Raw genomic sequence first — 20,188 nt, 5'->3', positions numbered from 1 at the left:
CTTGATTCCATTTGAAAGGAAACACTTTGAAGTTTGTGGAAATGTGAAATTCATGTAGGAGAATATAACACATTAGATCTGGTAAAAGATAATACAAACATAAAAACCTGCATTTTTTTTCTCCATCATCTTTGAAATGCAAGAGAAAGGCCATAATATAATATAGCAGTTTAGGTGCAATTTGGATTTTGGCCACTAGATGGCAGCAGCGTGCGCACAAAGTTTCAGATTGATCCAGTGAAGCATTGTAATACTGGACAATATTGTGTCTGCCCAAATGTGCCAAATTGGTCAATTGATACATTTTCTCCTGAGCCTTGACATATACACTCACTTTCACACATCTAGATGGCCGGGCGGGGTCGGTGTGGAGCCAGAGACAGCAACGGTTCAAACTGTAGAACCCAGTTCCTACATTTGAATATAAAAATGGATTTGATCAAACAAAACTATGCTACATTTTATCTCTGGGACCCTCATGATGACAAATCAGAGCAAGATTACTGAATGTAAGTACATTATTTACCTTCGGAGGTGAATGTAACAAACCAGTTATTTTTTGTTGTTGTGCACTCTCCCCAAACAATAGCATGGCATTTTTTCCCTGTAATAGCTACTGTAAATTGGACAGTGCAGTTAGATTCACAAAAATGTAAGCTTTCTGCCCCTATAAGACATGACTATGTCCTGGAAAGTTGGCTGTTACTTACAGCCACTCAACCATCCCGTAATAGGGACACCGATCCCGTATTGGTTTTAAACAGGAAGATGGCGAGGCGGTCCTTTGTGGGCAAATTTTGTCATCAAACTTTGTCATCAAAGTCTGGCATTCTCTGTATTTATGGTGGGAACTCAGGGGGGAAAAAACACAGCCACTCCACTGAATAGCAGGCTAGTGATTGCTTTGCAGTGCTTGCAGTTAGCCACTGATTCCTTGTTGAATTAGCGATTTCCACCTTGTTGTGTAATGGGTCCATGTCCAATGGCCGATGAGCACTGATACGTTTTATCAAAAATGTATCTTCATTATTTCTCTTCAAATGACAAGGATTAAATAGGATTTGCCAGTAGATTGTCCACTTGATTCATGATGATGACTGTTAGCTAAGATTTTGAAAGTAAGATGTTGACATGATCAATCCAATCAAAGCTACTGTACATATAAGGTGATTTGAAATAATTTTATCTGTGGCCAATGGACCTTGAGCCTTCTTGGAAGGGCACTTATAATAAAACTATATGACAGGAACCAAAGGGCTGAAATGTTCAATGTCTACTCTTACTAAGGACTTAGACTTGGCCTGCAACTTAGTGTCCCCATGAGTTCCCATGAGTGACAGAACACTGAGCCAATCAGGCACAATGCTTCTATTTTCTGCAGGCTTGCCCCACCACCACAGAAAACACTGAGCTAGGCTGAAACACCTGCACTTTGGAGCTGCCTTACTCAAGAAAACAAAAAAGAGACCATCTTTGTATGTGGCTTTATTAACTCAATTATATATATATATTTTTTACATGGTTTGCAAACTGATATGTGACACGTATTAATGCCAAAATAACATGCAAAACAGGCAAGACCCCACCTTCCCTGAATGACAGGTCGCCACCGACACTGCCACATGTGTAGATGCGGTGCATTCGGAAAGTATTCAGACCCCTTCGTTCCACATTTTGTTACATAACACACTTATTCTAAAATAGATTGAATAAATGTTTTCCCTCAACAATCAGCACACAATATCATATAACGACATAGAGAAAATAGTTTTGTAGATATTTTTGCAAAAAAACAGAAATAGGTTATTTACATATGTATTTACACACTTTGCTCCAAATTGAGCTTCCATTGATCATCCCTTAGATGTATCTACAACTTGATTGGAGTCCACCTGTGGTAAGGCACACACCTGTCCATTTAAGATCCCATAGTTGACAGTGCTTCAGAGCAAAAACCAAGCCATGAGGTCGTAGGAATTGTCCGTAGAGCTCCGAGGCAGGATTGTGTCAAGGCACAGATCTGGGGAAGGGTACCGAAACATTGCTGCAGCATTGAAGGTCCCCAAGAACACAGTGACCTCCATCATTCTTAAATGGAAGAAGTTTTGAACCACCAAGACTCATCCCAGGGCTGGCAGTCCAGCAAAACTGAACAATCAGGGGAGAAGGGCCTTGGTCAACGAGGTGAACAAGAACCCGAGGGTCACTTTGACAGAGCTCCAGAGGTCCTCTGTGGAGATGGGAGAACCTTCCAGAAGGACAACCATCTCTGTAGCACTCCACCAATCAGGCCTTTATGGTAGAGTGGCCAGACGGAAGCCACTCCTCAGTAAAATGCACATGACAGCCCACTTAGAGTTTACCGAAAGTTCCCTAAAGACTCTCAGACTATAAGAATCAAGTTTCTCTAGTCTGATGAAACCAAGATTGAATTCTTTGGTCTGAATGCCAAGCGTCACGTCTGGAAGAAACCTGGCACCATCCCTACGGTTAAGCATGGTGGTGGCAGCATCATGCTTTGGGGATGTTTTTTAGAGGCAGGGACTGGGAGACTAGTCGGGATCGAGGGAATTATGAACGGAGCAAAGTACAGTGAGCTTGATGAAAACCTCAGGACCTCAGACTGGGGCGAAGTTTCACCTTCCAACAAGACAACGAACCTAAGGACACAGCCAAGACAACGCAGGAGTGGCTTCGGGACAAGTCTCTGTCTCTGAACCCAATCGAACATCTTTGGACAGACCTGAAAATAGCTGTCCAGCGACGCTCCCCATCCAACCTGACAGAGCTTGTGAGGATCCGCAGAGAAGAATGGGAGAATGGTATTATCACGGATCCCTCCGGTACAGTTGCTCATTCTGTTCACCAGTTCCCGGAGGTCTACGTCACTGGCTTTCTAAGCTTCACTGAACGGGATTCATTATCATCAACCCCGGACTGTCTTGTCTGATCACACACACCTGGTTCCCATTTCCCATGATTAGTATGTTATATATGTGCCCTCTTGTCTTTGTCGGTTATTGTTCCCATGTCCGTTGGTCGTGAGAGTACCTATGCGTTGGTGCAGCTATTATGCATTGGTGCAGCTATTATGCTGCGTGCTTTATATATTGTGTATTATGGGTATCCCAGGTCGTTCAACAAGGTTTACCCTCGCTCTTGTGTTTGGGTACAGCCCAGTGTTTTTGTATACATGTTAGTTTTGGGTGTATTAAAAACCCCTATTGTGTATTCCTGCGCCTGTTTCCAAATCCTTTATACCAGCGTGACAATTATAGACAGAAATACTCCTCGGTTTCATCAGCTGTCCAGGTAGCTTGTCCGCAGACGAAGAAGCCGGATGTGGAGGTCCTGGGCTGACGTGGTTACACATGGTCTGTGGTTGTGAAGCTGGTTGGACATACTGCCAAATTCTTTAAAACAATGTTGGAAGGGTCTTAAGGTAGAGAAATTAACATTCAAATATCTGGCAACAGCTCTGGTGGAGATTCCTGCAGTCAGCATTCCAATTGCACACTCCCTCAACTTGAGACGTCTGTTGCATTGTGTTGTGACAAAACGGCACATTTTAAAGCGGCCTTTTATAGTCCCAAGCGCAAGGTGCACGTGTGTAATGATCATGCTGTTTAATCAGCTTTTTGATATGCCACACCTGTCAGGTGGGTGGATTATCTTAGAAAAGGAGAAATGCTCACTGACAGGGATGTAAACAAATTGGGCACTACATTTGAGAGAAGTAAGCTTTTTGTGAGTATGGAATATTGCTGGGATTTTTTTTATTTTAGCGCATGAAACTTGGGACCAACACTACATGTGTTTATATTTTTGTTCCGTTAAATTACCATTGGGGTACAATTAGGACTACAATAATGGTGTCTCAGTTTATCTAATCTGCTGTCCCAGTCTACCAAATGCAAACTGAAAATATGTACACAAATGGGTGTGTCATGCCTCCTGTGAATATGATATCAAACATTTGTTTTTTGTGTGTGTGATTAGGAAACATCTTAAGGATTTCAGAAATGTTTCATGTGTTGAGATACTATTTTGGATAGATGTCGAAAGAGGTCACAGAAGACAGAAATGCAAAAGATGTCCCACTTATTCCGATATCATCCTACATCATCGGAGGTCGTTCCACACTCTATTAATAGGCATTTTGCCACCTGACTGAGGAAACAAAATAGATCTCTGTCACCTGTTTTTCCGCAAGGATCATTAACCTTTTGTCGGGTGGCAAGCTTTGACGCTGCATGTTGTCTCGGCTGTTTTGGAAGCACTCCCAGTTTCCCACTCTGTTTTTCTACACGGTCAATGACCCATTGAGTAGGTGTACTTTCTTTCTCACTTTGAAGAGGTTATGTGACAATGAGGAGAAGAGATACGCAGTTACTGACATGGACTGGGGTCTTCTCGAGGGAGTCGTAGAGAATTGACAGAAGAGGCCCATTGAAAGTCACATGTCTAATTTACTGAAGTTAATTCTTAATGTAGCACCAGTGCAGAACGTCATCTGACATGACACACACAAACACAGTATTACCCTGAGAGTGACAGTGCCCACCTCTGTCAGATGTCCTTCTTTCTCTCTTTATGACCGCCTCATTAAAAGATGAAAGCGCTTAGGAGCTTCATGTTGCATGCTGGAAAGTGAGGGTTGTTTACCTCATTGTGACAGACAAGTTCAGATAACAGTGTTATGACAACTGGTGTACTGTGTAACATAGCTTACACTTCTCATTTAAGCTTTGTTGAGATTCTTCTGTATTTGGTGTCTCATTCATAAAGAGATAAAAGAAAAGTACTACTACGAAGGGGACTTTTCAGAGATGGACAAATATGGCAGGACAATTGTCACTCGCTCGGTGAAAAACATTCCTTGGTGTGTACAGTAACAATCTCAGGTTTAATTGGGGGAGTGGAAAATGTTGCTCAATGTGGTAGTAAATAATTACAGCGCACATGCTCAGGAACTCACATGCTCAGGAACTCACATGCTCTGGAACTCACATGCTCAGGAACGCACATGCTCAGAACTCACATGCTCAGAACTCACGTGCTCAGGAACTCACGTGCTCAGGAACTCACATGCTCAGGAACTCACATGCTCAGGAACGCACATGCTCAGAACTCACATGCTCAGGAACTCACATGCTCAGGAACTCACATGCTCAGAACTCACATGCTCAGGAACGCACATGCTCAGGAACGCACATGCTCAGGAACTCACGTGCTCAGGAACGCACATGCTCAGGAACTCACATGCTCAGGAACTCACATGCTCAGGAACTCACATGCTCAGGAACGCACATGCTCAGGAACTCACATGCTCAGGAACTCACATGCTCAGGAACTCACATGCTCAGGAACGCACATGCTCAGGAACTCACATGCTCAGGAACTCACATGCTCAGGAACGCACATGCTCAGAAAGTGAGATTTACAGACAAAAGAAGACAAACATGTTGGGACAGTACAATAACCCAGCCATGCATATTCCCCACTCAGAGACCCACCATGGAAGCATGTGTGTACATGTGCACCGAAGTGTGTTCCATGTAAGTATAAACACATATACACATGGGGCATTGTCCCCAACCCGTTTTTCTTTCATAATTAATGTGTGTTTACAATCTCCTCTCTGGCAACCAAAAAAACTCCCCACCACTCACAGCACAGGTTAGTTACAACACCTGTCTGACTTTGGTGCTAGAAAGCAGGCAATGCCAAGGCTGTGTTGATATGGCCAGAGAGGCACAGAAAGCCCTTAGGTCATTCTGTTGATCAGATAAAAATGTGTTTCATGCTTTTTTAACTAGCAGTGACATGGCAAGTTGTTTTTAAAAGTGCAGGCTGCATCTGCTCAACTCTTACCACGCAGTTAAGCTTGGGGAGGGTGATGGGGGTGGGGGTGAGGGGGGTAATGGAGACACTACTTTGTTATGAGGCCCTGTGTGTGCGCTTGCGAAGCACCGGGTTCAGGAGGGTGCTTGTGTTCCCTGCTCTGAACTCCTGCACCCTTTAACGAACGAGAGCGAGAGGGAGGGAGAGAAAGAGGGTGAGTGAGTGAGTAAGATAACATGCACCGTTTGACCTTGATGCCAACGGAGTGGAAAACTGTGGTGTTGTGCCCCTCCATCTGTGATACGTTCCACACCTGGCCTCTAGCCTCATTTGCATTGATGTGACAACAACACCCATCCCCTCCCGCATTGAAACCCCCTCACCTGTGATAAGGGAGAGCTGGTGCCAGGTGTATCTCCAGAGTAGGAGAAGTCATCCTCTGTGCTCCCCAATAGGAAAGTGCTATTATGCTTTGTGTACCAATCGCTACGATTACAACATGCTTGCCGCAACATCAAACCAGAACAGGGTTCACTTTGAGAAATACCACCCACCTCTAAGGGAACTATGCAGGCAGTGAACGGCATTTACTAAGACAAGCATTTGGCCCGCAGGCCGGTAGTTTGAGACCCCTTGAGCCTCTGGCTCTCGTGTCTCCAGGTTGGTGAAGTCATAACTATGACATGAGTGCCGTTGTATTCGGCACAACTCTTCAACCAATGAGATTTTAGTTAGCCGGCTAAGCAAGCTAGCGTTGCTAATAATACGTTATTTGTGATGCTTACAGTTGAAGTCGGAAGTTTACATACACCTTAGCCAAATACATTTAAACTCAGTTTTTCACATTTCCTGACATTTAATCCTAGTAAAAATTAGGATCAGTTAGGATCACCACTTTATTTTAACAATGTGAAATGTCAGAATAATAGTAGAGAGAATTATATATTTCAGCTTTTATTTATTTCATCACATTCCCAGTGGGTCAAAAATGTACATACACTCAATAAGTATTTGGTAGCATTGCCTTTAAAATTGTTGACTTGGGCCTCCCGGGTGGCGCAGTGGTTAAGGGCGCTGTACTGCAGCGCCAGCTGTGCCATCAGAGTCCCTGGGTTCGCGCCCAGGCTCTGTCGTAACCGACCGGGAGGTCCGTGGGGCGATGCACAATTGGCCTAGCGTCGTCCGGGTTAGGGAGGGCTTGGTCGGTAGGGATGTCCTTGTCTCATCGCGCACCAGCGGCGGGCTGGGCGCAGTGCGCGCTAACCAAGGTTGCCGGGTGCACGGTGTAGCCTCACATTGGTGCTTCCGGGTTGGATGCGCGCTGTGTTAAGAAGCAGTGCGGCTGGTTGGGTTGTGTATCGGAGGACGCATTCAACCTTTGTCTCTCCCGAGCCCGTACGGGAGTTGTAGCGATGAGACAAGATAGTAGCTACTACAACAATTGGATACCACGAAATTGGGGAGAAAAAGGGGTAAAAATGTATTTAAAATAATAATAATAATTGTTTGACTTGGGTCAAATGTTTCAGGTAGCCTTCCACAAGCTTCCCACAATAAGTTGGGTGAATTCCTCCTGACAGAGCGCAAGGATTTGTAGGCAGGTTTGTAGGCCTCCTTGCTCGCACACGCTTTTTCAGTTCTGCCCACAAACTTTCTATAGGAATGAGGTTAGGGCTTTGTGATGGCCACTCCAATACCTTGACTTTGTTGTCCTTAAGCCATTTTGCCACAACTTTGGAAGTATGCTTGGGGTCATTGTCCATTTGGAAGACCCATTTGCGACCAAGCTTTAACCTGTCTACGATACTGGTTCCCAATTGGGAATCAACCCTCCCACGTTCAGCTGAAACGGTGGCGCATGGAACGCAAAAATATTCTTAAAAATATTTAACCTCCACACATTAACAAGTCCAATAGCTCAAATGAAAGATAAACACCTTGTTCATCTAGCCAGCAAGTCAGATTTCTAAAATGTTTTACGGCGAAAACATAGCACATATATATGTAAAACCACCACCAGACACAGCTCATTTGAATAGCCAAAACATGCAATCAACAAACGCAGGATTAAAAAATAAATCGCTCACTAACCTTTTGAAAATCTTCATCAGATGACAGTAATATGACATGTTACACAGTACACATATTTTATTTTCAATAATATGCCATTTATATCCATAAATGTTCATTTACAGTGAGTTCACGTTCAGAAATTACTCAAAAATGCCCGCAGGAAATCTATGTAGCGCGGCAAGATAACGTAAATAGACATCATAAACTTTGACTAAATATACATGTTCTACATATAGTTAGAAAAATACACTGCTTCTTTATGCAACCGCTGTGTTAGATTTATTTTTAACGTTACAGAAATCGCACACTATTCCATATGCTGAGACAGCGCTCAGTTCCAAGCTACATTTCTACGTAATGTTGGAGTCAACAGAAACACAGATTTAAGCATAAATATTCCCTTACCTTCGATGGTCTTCGTTCAGAATGTTCTGGAAGGCTTCATACTTACCCAATACATCGTTTGGTTTCAAGTCTTGCGTCTTTGTATTAGCTACTGCTAATAACATCAGCTGAAATGCACCCAAAACGTCCTCTGGTCTGGAAAAGTTGCGCATCAAAACTTCAAAATTACATATTATATGTCGACTAAACAGGTCAAACTAAGTGCAGAAGCAAGCTTTATGATGTTTTAGACACGCAAAACAAACTTCAATTCAATCGGCCATCGTCTGCCCTTCTCCTGAGTGCTGGAACAAAGGAATGGCTGGGACCAATTCGCGCCCATACGCACAGCCTATTCTATTCTAACGATTCAAAGCTCTACTGAAAGAGGACATCTAGCGGAAGAGATAGAAAGTGTCCCCAGAATCATAACTGGTTGGGAAGGGTGGGGGCCATGACGTCAAAGTTGCTCCAACTTTCATGGCCACAAAAACTAGTTTGGAAGAATGCCTGCCCTGTGAGTTCTGCTATACTTACAGACATAATTCCAACGGTTTTAGAATCTTTAGAGTGTTTTCTATCCAATAATAATTTTTATTTGCATATATTAGCAATTTTTGACAGATTTTTTTTCCAGTTTACTAGGGGTACCCAATCTCTCCAAAGGGGGCGTATGTCTGCCATATCCTTAACAGGTTTTAACTTCCTGACTGATGTCTTGAGATGTTGCTTCAATATATCCACGTAATTTTCCTACCTCATGACGCCATCTATTTTGTGAAGTGCACCAGTCCCTCCTGCAGCAAAGCACCCACACAACATGATGCTGCCACCCCCGTGCTTCACGGTTGTGCTGGTGTTCTTTGGCTTGCCAAAGAGTTCTCCGGTCTGATGAAACATGTCCCCATGTGCAGTTGCAAACCGTAGTCTAGCTTTTCTATGGTGATTTTGGAGCAGTGACTTCTTCCTTTGCTGAGTGGCCTTTCAGGTTATGTCGATATAGGACTTGTTTTACTGTGGATATAGATACTTTTGTACCTGTTTCCTCGAGCATCTTCACAAAGTCCTTTGCTGTTGTTCTAGGATTGATTTGTACTTTTTGCACCAAAGTACGTTCATCTCTAGGAGACAGAACACATCTTCTTCCTGAGCAGTATGACGGCTGCGTGGTTCCATGGTGTTTATACTTGCGTACTATCGTTGGAAAGATGAATGTGGTACCTTCAGGTGTTTGAAAATTACTCCCAAGGATGAACCAGACTTGTGGAGTTCGACATTTTGTTTTCTGTGGTCTTGGTTGACTTATTTTGATTTTCCCATGATGTCAAGCAAAGAGGCACTGCGTTTGAAGGTAGGCCTTGAAATACATCCACAGGTACACCTCCAGTTGACTCAAATGATGTCAATTAGCCTATCAGAAGCTTCTAAAGCCATGACATCAATTTCTGGAATTTTCAAAGCTGTTTAAAGGCACACTAAACTTAGTGTATGTAAACTTCTGACCCACTGGAATTGTGATTAAGTGAAATAATCTGTCTGTAAACAATTGTTGGAAAAATTACTTGTGTCATGCACAAAGTAGATGTTCTAACCAACTTGCCAAACTGTAGTTTGTTAACAAGAAATTTGTGGAGTGGTTGAAAAACGAGTTTTAAAGACTCCAACCTAAGTGTATGTAAACTTCGGTGCTCATCGGCCATTGGTAAAATATTACACAATAAGTTGGAAATCAGAAATTCACTAATGAGTGGTTAGGAAAGAATCAGTGGCAAACTGCAAGCATTGCAAAGCAATCACTAGCCTTCAGTGGAGTGGGTGTGTGGTCCAAGTCTGGGTTTACGGGTCTATTTTCCAAGTTTAAAAGGATAAACATTCAACATTGGCCATGCTGTCAATCCAGCATCACTTCTGCTGCACTCAAAACAACTGGAAACTCAGAACTGGGAAATCTCAGACTTCACTGAGTTCAAGACAACTGGGAACTCTGAAAAAATTAGACTGGGAAAATACATTTTGAATGGTCATCCAACTTGGAATTCTAAGTTGGGAACTCGGGCCTCTTTCTAGAGCTCCGACCTGAAGATGACCTAGGTCATGGATCAACCTTGTTTTTTTTCCAAGTTCCCAGTTGTCTTGAAAGCACCATAAATCCAGAGAATGCCAGACTTTGATGACAACATTTCCCCACGAAGGACCGCCGCTCCAACTTCCTGTTCAAGTGAGCACAGCACAACAAGGTGAGTAAAAACTGTATTGCATGCTGCTGCATAAATGATGTAATATGCCAGGTAGATATGTATAATGTAGCTAAGAAAGTAATGCTAAGTGTATGTTTCTGTAGTAAGCTTTTAGTAGCCCATGTGCCTCACCCTTATCATTTTGTCCCTTTTCCCCTCTTAACTTAACCTACTGTTCTGACTTGGTGGTGCACATGTAGCCTATAGCCTGTTTTAGAGAAATGTCCTTGTCTGCTTATATGCCCCCTTTATTTATCATTTGGTTCTGACTTGGTGTACAGGGAGAATACTGTAAGAACGGCCCATGTTCTGAATTCTGTTGCTGTACATTTCAAAAGTGCTGAACAAATAGTTATATTGACTACGTCAATATATATAGCACGCTCATTAATGTCTTAATCAAAATCACAGATTGCCTTTAATCCCCCTTATGCCATAGTTTGTACGTCTCAATTGACAATAGAGACAACAGTTGTTTAAGCAAGTCAGCCGAATCAGCTATGTTTTTTTTAAAGGCAATAAATTAAGCTGAATTAATTGTCCCTCTGTCAGACAAGGATCTACTGATAGCCAGTTGTAGCAGTGGTAAGGTTTTGGGACTGCTGTTGGGCCTCTGCTGTTGGGACAGCTTTATGTAGGCCCTAACAGTTTGTGGGCACTGTATGTCACCATTATAGTGCAATTATTGTATTGTTTAGTGTTGTGTTTGTTGTATAGTGTCTTTGCTGGCATGCATCTAAACTCTTTTTTTGAGTTTTCCCCACCAAGATGTACATGCTAAAATCGCCAATGTGAACAGTAGCACCACCCACTGGATTAGTAACTTGTTGTATGTCATGAATGAAATAGGCCAACAGCTTTACATATACTGCAAGTTTATCAATTGCACTTGTGACAGAAAGCAGCCAAGTCAGTTCTATTATGTTAATGCTTCCAAAATGGAACATGATGTTTTCAGGCTCAGTCAATCATATCATGTCGCATCTAAAACATAAAGGTAACTGTGTCAAATGATTCTGAAATAATAGGCCTATTAATAGTGAAGTAGGTCTAGAGTTTTGTTACACCTGAAATGCAAAATGCAGTAGCCATTTCAGTGTCTTTTATTTTATTCAGCAACATTCCAAAACATTTGATACAACGTTGCATCACCACTGAATCATCTGCCTCAATTATTCTATGCAACAGCTTAAAAGCAGGAAGCCATATCGACAGATTTTTTAAAAATTGTCGCTGTCAAGTTTCATTGGAACCATTAGCCTTGACTTTTGATGTTGCAATTTGGTTGAGAGAACGTGCAGTTTATATCGTTGGGAAAGTAACACGTTTAATGTAACTATTGGTGTTTTGTCATTCTTTTCATTTTGATAAACAATTTACGTGCGTGGGATGACTTCCATCTACGAAGAGAATGATCCAAATTCTTTGGAGCTTGTGGAAGGTCTTGGTCAAGATAACAGTGAAGAGGAGTTGGACTTTTCCTACCTGTTTTTGTACAACCCATCTGAGGATGACTTTCGCGGGAATGAAGGTAAGGCTGCAAGCATTTTCCAGAAGTGCAGTCAATCATGTGAACGAATCTTTTGGGGTTAAAAAAATAAAGATTTAAATTGGAGTTTATAACGTGGATTTTTATTCAGGATTTACAAAACAAAAGTATCCTTATCATAAATCATATTTTGTACGCTACTCAGAAAAGGCTACAGTCACAAAACGAAATGTAAAATAATATATTTCGATTAGCTTTTTCTTGCTTGTTCAAATCCATGGTTTTGTGACTGAGTTTATATTAAGCCAGGTTGAACCAGTGGTGAATGATGGAGTCACTCCATCAATTAGACATGCATGCTATTTTGTTTCCTATTATTACGTGTAATTGCTTGATGTCCATAAAAAAAATTGTAAGAACAAAACTTTTTGTCACTAATATGGAAAGCGTATGGTAATTAGTAAAACAAATAAAAATCTCCATTCTGATCGTGAAATGGTGCAATCCACGATGCACTCGCCTAAATGAGTAATCCCTTCATACTTCCATATTCTTGACAGACAACTCAGGGGTTCCCCCTCACGATGATCACAACCCTCCATCTATGGTGCCCTACTCTTGTGAGGACAGTTCCAGTTGTGCCCATACAACCTCCAGTCAGTCCTACTACCATGGGCTTGTCACTGACTGCCTGTCTGGGCCTGGGTTTAACTCGCTGGATCTCCCCTCCAGGCCAGAGGGTGCTCCCTCCCCCAGCCCCAGGATTGAGATCACCCCATCTGGGGACCCTCACCAGACTCAGCGCCTGGATGCCAGCCCCAGATCGACGGCCCTGTCTGTGTCTGGCTATGAGAATACAGCCTATCGAGAGCCTCAGTGCCCAAGCCCTGCCAGAAGCAACTCCTCCACGGGCTGGCTGTCCGAGTCTTGTTCTCCCTGGGTCTCTCCTTGTGTATCTCCCAGTGGTGATGGGGGGGGGGCGGTAGGCTTGACCACCTTGGACCACTTCCAAGGCATCCACATGTCCATGGCTCACTCCTCCCCAGGGACCTCCCCGTGCACCAGCATCACAGAGGAGACATTCCTGGTACTGCAGAGTCAGCGGTCATCCTCCCCCCACTCCCATACCCACCCGCGCTCTCACTCCGCCTCTCCTCAGGGCAAACGCACCTATGACCAGTACAGCGGCCCCAGCCTGGGGACCACCAGCCAGCAGCAGAGCTCCCGGAGCCTCAGCCCCTCGCCCCACCACCCCCAAGGACCCCAGGCTCAGGCTGACCCACAGGCCAATGCCCCTGAGCAGACTCCCAGCTTTGAAGAGGTGTTGAGCAGCCCCAGTTCCAGCCTGCCCAGGGCGGTGCCCTCCACGATGGTGCAGCCCAAGGAGGAGTGCTACACGTACAGAGAGAGCCAGGGGGATGGCTATGTGCACCTCATGGAGCAGGGGAGGAGAGGCAAAGCTGGGGCTGAGACCTACATCCTCCCTACATCTGTCTGGCCAGTTCCACTAGCCCACGGAGCAATCAGGTATAATGTGCTATGGGAATGATGATCCCTCATAAGAATGACTCTTTAATGACAGGCTATGTAAAGAAGCAGTATTAGGAAAATCCTATTGCATTTGAAATTGTGATTTCATGTTCTGATATGTGTTTTGTAATTCTTGTAATGTTACTAATGACATTACTCCGCTATAACCAGTGAAATCTCTCTCTTCATTCCTGTGCCATCTCTGCCCCCTCTAGATTTGCAATTGCCCAGTCACTCAGACCAATATGAGCTGTGTCTGGAGCACCGTGCCCACTATGAGACATAGGGCAGCAGGGGAGCAGTCAAAGCACCTGGTGGAGGACACACTGTGGTTCAGGTACTGGGTGTGGGGAGGGGAGGTGTGTGTTTAATCTAGGTATGTATGTTTGTGGGGATGGGTTTTGACAATGTGCCTGTGTGGATGTTTGAGTGTGTAAATGTATAGTGCAGCTTGATCTCCCATGTGTATAAATATGTGTCTGTGGTGGTGTTTCCTTGTCATTGTGTCACCCTGTTTGTCTCAGGTGCCCAGCTGCAATATGTAAATGAACATCCTTGTATCAGCCTGCGTTATTATGACTACACCCATTCAACCACAAAACCAGCACAGCACAGTTAAACCAACATAGGGTGTTTTCACATATGAAATCGGTTTCCTGGAGTGTTTGTGAGAATTATACAAAATAAGTTTAGCTTTTACAAGACCTGACAATAATTGTTTCAGGGTAGGATTTGCAAGATGCTCATTCTACATGACGTTAGCAAGCTAGCTTGTTTGTAACGAGCAAAAAAGTTACATGCGATTCGCACTGCCCCTCACAATACCTAGTACTCTGGTCTTGGATCTTGGACTCACTACTCACACATGCTTTATAGCACAGATCAGCGTACCAAACACTCTTGGATCCAGATCATACAGGGGATTAGTGAAAGCGCCCATACTCTCATGCACTCATCTTTACAATAAGTTATTTAGTACAATGTTCTATTCAAGTAGTTTGAGAGGAAGAGTACATGAGTCTTAAGTAAAGGAGACTCCCTGTTTAGTAAGTTGATTTGTGATATAGCATCTCACACTCAAAACCTGCTGGAATCATCCTTTACTGATGTAAAGGTGAACCCTTTCAACTTATCTCATCCCCAGCAGACTCAAGCAATTGAGCCTTGGATCGAGGTTAACTTTCATCTGATGGAAAATCCGGTAGAAGATATTTCAGGGACATATTGACTAAGCCATGTTGGTTTTGATGTATAGTTACTAAATTAATGAGCGGTCTTCTCATTCCGTGACGTGAAAGCCAAGGAATTTCTGGGTCCAGGGCAACAGTAGCAACGCTAACCATCCGCTAATCATCAGCCATCCTCATCATATGCAAATAATTATGTCAGAGTTGGCCTTTCGTAACCTAATGAAGTAATTTTCCTTCATGATGTAATGGATAAGAACTGTGATATTGTTGAGTATTTATCCCTCGATGTTCCCTAAGTAATTATAGATGTCTCTGATTTCAACAATTTCATCTTTTGATGAGTAGGTGTCTAGAATGAATTGTGCTACTGTAGATTACACATTAGAATGTGGTGCACAGTTCAAAATGAAAAAAGAAATGGTCAGAGATATGATTATTTACCCTCGTGTATAAAAGCCTAATGAATGCCAGAGCTGTGCAGTACGGAGGACACAGTACATATTCTGCTGTTCTATCGCGCGTGCAATGATGTCGGCGGCGGGAAGAACCGTGTTCGTTGTTTGCGGTAACATCTTTGTTTTAATAAATCACATTTTATTTGTCACATTTGCCGAATACAGCAGGGGTAGACCGTACAGTGAAATGCTTACTTACAAGCCCTTAACAACAACACAGTTTTAAGAAAAATTGACCAGTTTAAAGGTCTTAATCACATCAGCTGCGGGGAGTGTGATCACACAGTTTTCCGTAACAGCTGGCGCTCTCATGCATGTTTCAGTATTACTTGCCTCGAAGCGAGCATAAAAGTAATTTAGCTCGTCTGGTAGGCTCGTGTCACTGGGCAGCTCTCGCATGTGCTTCCCTTTATAGTCTGTAATAGTTTGCAAGCCCTGCCACATCCGACGAGCGTCGGAGCCGGTGTAGTTTGATTCGATCTTAGTCCTGTATTGATGCTTTGCCTGTTTGATGGTTCGTCGGAGGGCATAGCGGGATTTCTTATAAGCTTCCGGGTTAGAGTAAGGAAGCTTTTAAGATATCCCGCTATGCCCTCTGTCGAACCTATCCCAAACGGACGTGGCAGATTCCAGTATTAATGGTTAAACTGTTTGTTTGTTGTTGACAGCTTCATGGGTACAGAGGCAAAGCTCCACTGGGTCTGCTGGTGTTCATCGGAACAGCTGACAAGAGGCTCCTCAAGCCCCATGCCTTCTACCATGTGCACCGCATCACGGGGAAAACCATCACCACCCCTAGCAACGAGATAATGGTCAATAGCACCAACGTCCTGGAGATCCCTCTGGAGCCCAAGAACAACATGAGAGCAGTGTAAGGAGAGCTGCCACATCAGAGACAGTGCAGTACACACACAGATGTTTTCAGAGCTAGGTTATAAAATAATGAATCAAATAAATGTTCACTTCCCATGTAAAGGATTGACTGTGCTGGGATCCTAAAGCTGAGAAACGCTGACATTGAGCTGAGGACAGGAGAGACATACATCGGACGGAAGAATACCTGTGTCCGTCTGGTATTCCGGGTCCATATTCCCCATCCAGGAGGACAGTATGTCTCTCTTCAAGTGGCCTCCCTTCCCATTGAGTGTTGTAAGTTAACTTTTGTTCCAGCAACCTGATTTATAACTACTGCAAATAATAATAATAATAATAATAATCTGCACAGCAATTTAATCCAAACCTTGTCTTCAGTAATGTAATGTTATATAAGGATTATATGACTGGAATTTAGTAAACTGCCTTCCTGTCTATATGTCTTCCTGTCTTTTTGAAATATTAGTTATTTTGCTCACAGCGATTTGCTGTGCAAAATGTCACCCCCGGATTGTAAATAATGTACTCCTATGGTTCTTCTAACGTTCTCCTAATGATATTCTACTGTGGTTCTACAGCCCAGAGGTTGGCCCACCAGCTTCCCACTGTAGAGAGTCAGGACGTAGACCGCTGCTCGGTTCTAGGGGGACAGCAGATGATACTGACCGGACAGAACTTCACCTCTTATTCCAAGGTGGTGTTCACGAAGAATACACTCGGTGAGGAATTTCCAATCAATCAATCAAATAAACAAAGCCCTTTTTACATCAGCAGTTGTGCTTTACATGAACCTGGTCTAGACTCCAAAGAGCAATCAAAAGCAAGTCATTGTATCTAGTAATGGCATCTTTAGTATGACTGCCAGGAATCAAATCCCAACCTTCTGATCTCTGACTCTCAAACCACAAGGCCACTGACTTTGTACAGCAGTAGTTGATAACTATTGTGTAATAGTTGTCCTATTGAGAAGTCAATTCCCAGAACATTTGCTCTAGATAACAGGTTTACAGTGACGCACTACTCCCAAGTTCAAACAGTCACAAAATAGGGATGCACTGCACATGCTCAAATAACAGCAGAAATGAAAAAAAAATGACTAGATCAAAATGTTCTGTAATATTCAATCATATGCCATTTAGGAGACCATTTTGTCAAAAGCAACCTTACAGTATAGTGTATGTATGTGATCCCTGTAGGGATTGAAGCCATGATCTTAGCATGGCCAGCTCTATGCTCTTACTAACTGAGCCACATAGGGCCTACATATTGCAATGATTATTTTCCATCATTGTATTGTCATTACAAGATTATGATGCCTCTGTAGTGTCACGTAACAAGGTGTGGGTGCAGAATATAAGTACCATTATGAGTTTGTAAACTGCTCTCTTGTTTACCATGTGGTTTAGTGCGAGAGGATGTGGTTAGACAAACCACAGATATCATCTTCAAGCAAAGTTTTTTTTTTGTCTCACTTTACTCAAAACGTGGGCTGTGAGCAGTAGGTAAAAGTTGAGATGGGAATATACTAACATATATACTAATATACTAACATTAACATCCTGAGTATGAAACATGTAATTGCTAAGTTTGTTGCTACCACCACATTACTTTGTTTGTGCCATTTGTGTTTTGGTCGGATCCAAAAGGTTCCATTTGATTATAAATACACTAGTTAGCTCCTGTTTAAGATAATATTTATTAAATAAATACAAGAATGTCACTCCAGTTTTACTAGCTGCCTTCACATCCCTCCCTGCTAATTTTTAGAGTTTGTTCATATCAACACTCCTATTATTTAATTCAATTTATTCCATTATGCTAATGGTACACTGCATTGCATTGTGTTTCTTTCAGATGGGCTGCAGATTTGGGAAGTGGAAGCATCAGTAGACCGAGACAAATGCCAATCAGTGAGTTACTGTCCTAACACATTTATGAACAGTGACATTAAAATACTACTGGCTTTATAAAGTACTACCTAACTCCTTTTCTTCTACATATATACAAAAGTATGTGGACACCCCTTCAAATTAGTAAATTTGGCTATTTCAGCCACACCCATTGCTGACAGATGTATAAAATCGAGCACACAGCCATGCAATATACATAGACAAACATTGGCAGTAGAATGGCCTTGCTGAAAAGCTCAGTGACTTTGAACATGGCACCGTCATAGGTTGCCACCTTTCCAGCAAGTACATTTGTCAAATTTCTGTGCTGCTAGAGTTGCCCTGGTCAACTGTAAGTGCTGTTATTGTGAAGTGGAAATGTGTAGGAGCAACAACGGTTCAGCCGCAAAGTGGTAGGCCACACAAGCTCACAGAACGGGACCACCGAGTGCTGAAGCAACGTCAGCACAAGAACAGCACAAGAACAGGTCGTCAGGAGCTTCATGAAATGGGTTTCCATGGCCGAGCAGCCAAACACAAGCCTAAGATCACCATGCGCAATGCGCAATGCCAAGCGTCGGCTGGAGTGGTGCTGGAGTGGTGTAAAGCCCGCCGCCATTGGACCCTGGAGCAGTGGAAACACGTTCTCTGGAATGATGATTCACGCTTCACCATCTGGAGAATCTAGGTTTGGCGGATGAAGGGAAAGCTTAACGCTACAGCATACAATGACATTCTAGACAATTCTGTGCTTCTAACTTTGTGCCAACAGTTTGGGGTAGGCCCTTTCCTGTTTCAGCATAACAATGCCCCTGTGCGCAAAGCGAGGTTTTACAGAAATGGTTCCTTCGAGATCGGTGTGGAAGATCTTGACTGGCCTGCAGAGAACCATGGGCCTCAACCCCATCAAACTCCTTTGGGATGAATAGGAACACCGACTGCGAGCCAGGACTGGAAGCAAGTCCCCGCGGCAATGTTCAAACATCTATTAGAAAACCTTCCCAGAAGAGGAAGCTTTCATAGCAGCAAAGGGGGGAACCAACTCCATATTAATGCCCATGATTTTCGAATACCTGTTGTCCACATACTTTTGATATTGTAGTGCATCTCACACAGCCTCAGTATAGCAACATGGTATATCCACAGTTCACACTGTCGCCCAGTGATACTCTATGACAAATGACTGATGTTCTACTGTACCATATTATATCAAGAGCATGCTGTTTGTCGAGATCCCTCCATATCGAGATCACACCATTTTTTCACGCGGCTAAAGTTAACTTCTATGTGATCAACGGGAGGAGGAAACGCAGTCAGGCGCAGCACTTCACCTACACTCCTTTAACAGGTGAGTCCATCCATACGCCTTATGTTTTTTTGTCGTTATTAGAACTGGATATGGCCCCACCTTAAATTTCAGTAACTTAATCACTATCCCATTGCTTACTATTTAAAGGGATAGTTCCCCCAAATTACAAAATTACATATTGGCAATCGGTGACGCCTCTGCCTAAACACAGAGTAAGCAGCGTGCTGTGTGTAGGAAGTCACTGAACTTACTGTTGAGAGATAGCATAGTACAATACACAACGTGCAATTTAGAAATGTGGTTGTGCATCAGCAGTTTTCATCTCGTTATGTCAGTCAATCAATTAGCCCAGAGGCAACCTAAACCTAAAAGGCTAGAGGGCTTTCTGTCGACAATATATCATTTTGTAATTTGTGCCAGAGGCCTGTTCATCAGAAGGCCAGGACCAGAACTTCATGCAGATGGTGGTGCCGGTCTTGGGCACGTCTCCACGACTACCACCATGAAATAGCCCTACCCTGGCCCAGAGGGGTCCAATAACGGGGATCAAGAGTGGGCCAGTCCTGGAGAAGGTGATGGTCAAGCAAGAAAACCTGAACCAAGTCTATCTGGATGATGGTGAGTGAAAAACATAGTGGATACTGCAGAAATGTACTGTACCCCATTTAGTCTTGAGCGATATACCGTTTATACTGTATACTGGGGTATTTTGAAACGGTATGATTCAGACGGTATGATTTTCAATACAGTTTAATTTAAAATAAAATAAATACAAATTAATTTGTTGAGGGCAGGGGTTGCTTATAACTATACGAAATCTAAGATGTGTGAAATAATTTATATCCAGCTCAGGGCTCCAGCTATGCATTTGGTTTGCTAACTTGCTAGCTAAGTGGTCAAGATCAAACGTCTTGG

At 43.1% G+C, this 20,188-nt stretch overlaps 1 pseudogene; it reads left to right on the top strand.

The window, feature by feature from the left end:
- Positions 1–11,927: 11,927 nt before the first annotated feature.
- LOC110493182 lies at positions 11,928–19,779 on the top strand (annotated as a pseudogene).
- Positions 19,780–20,188: the final 409 nt, after the last annotated feature.

Source organism: Oncorhynchus mykiss, chromosome 17, assembly GCF_013265735.2.
Source record: "Oncorhynchus mykiss isolate Arlee chromosome 17, USDA_OmykA_1.1, whole genome shotgun sequence".
Classification (NCBI taxonomy): Eukaryota; Metazoa; Chordata; class Actinopteri; order Salmoniformes; family Salmonidae; genus Oncorhynchus; species Oncorhynchus mykiss.
Note: the sequence above shows the minus strand (reverse complement) of the source record. Positions and strands in the feature narration are given on the sequence as shown.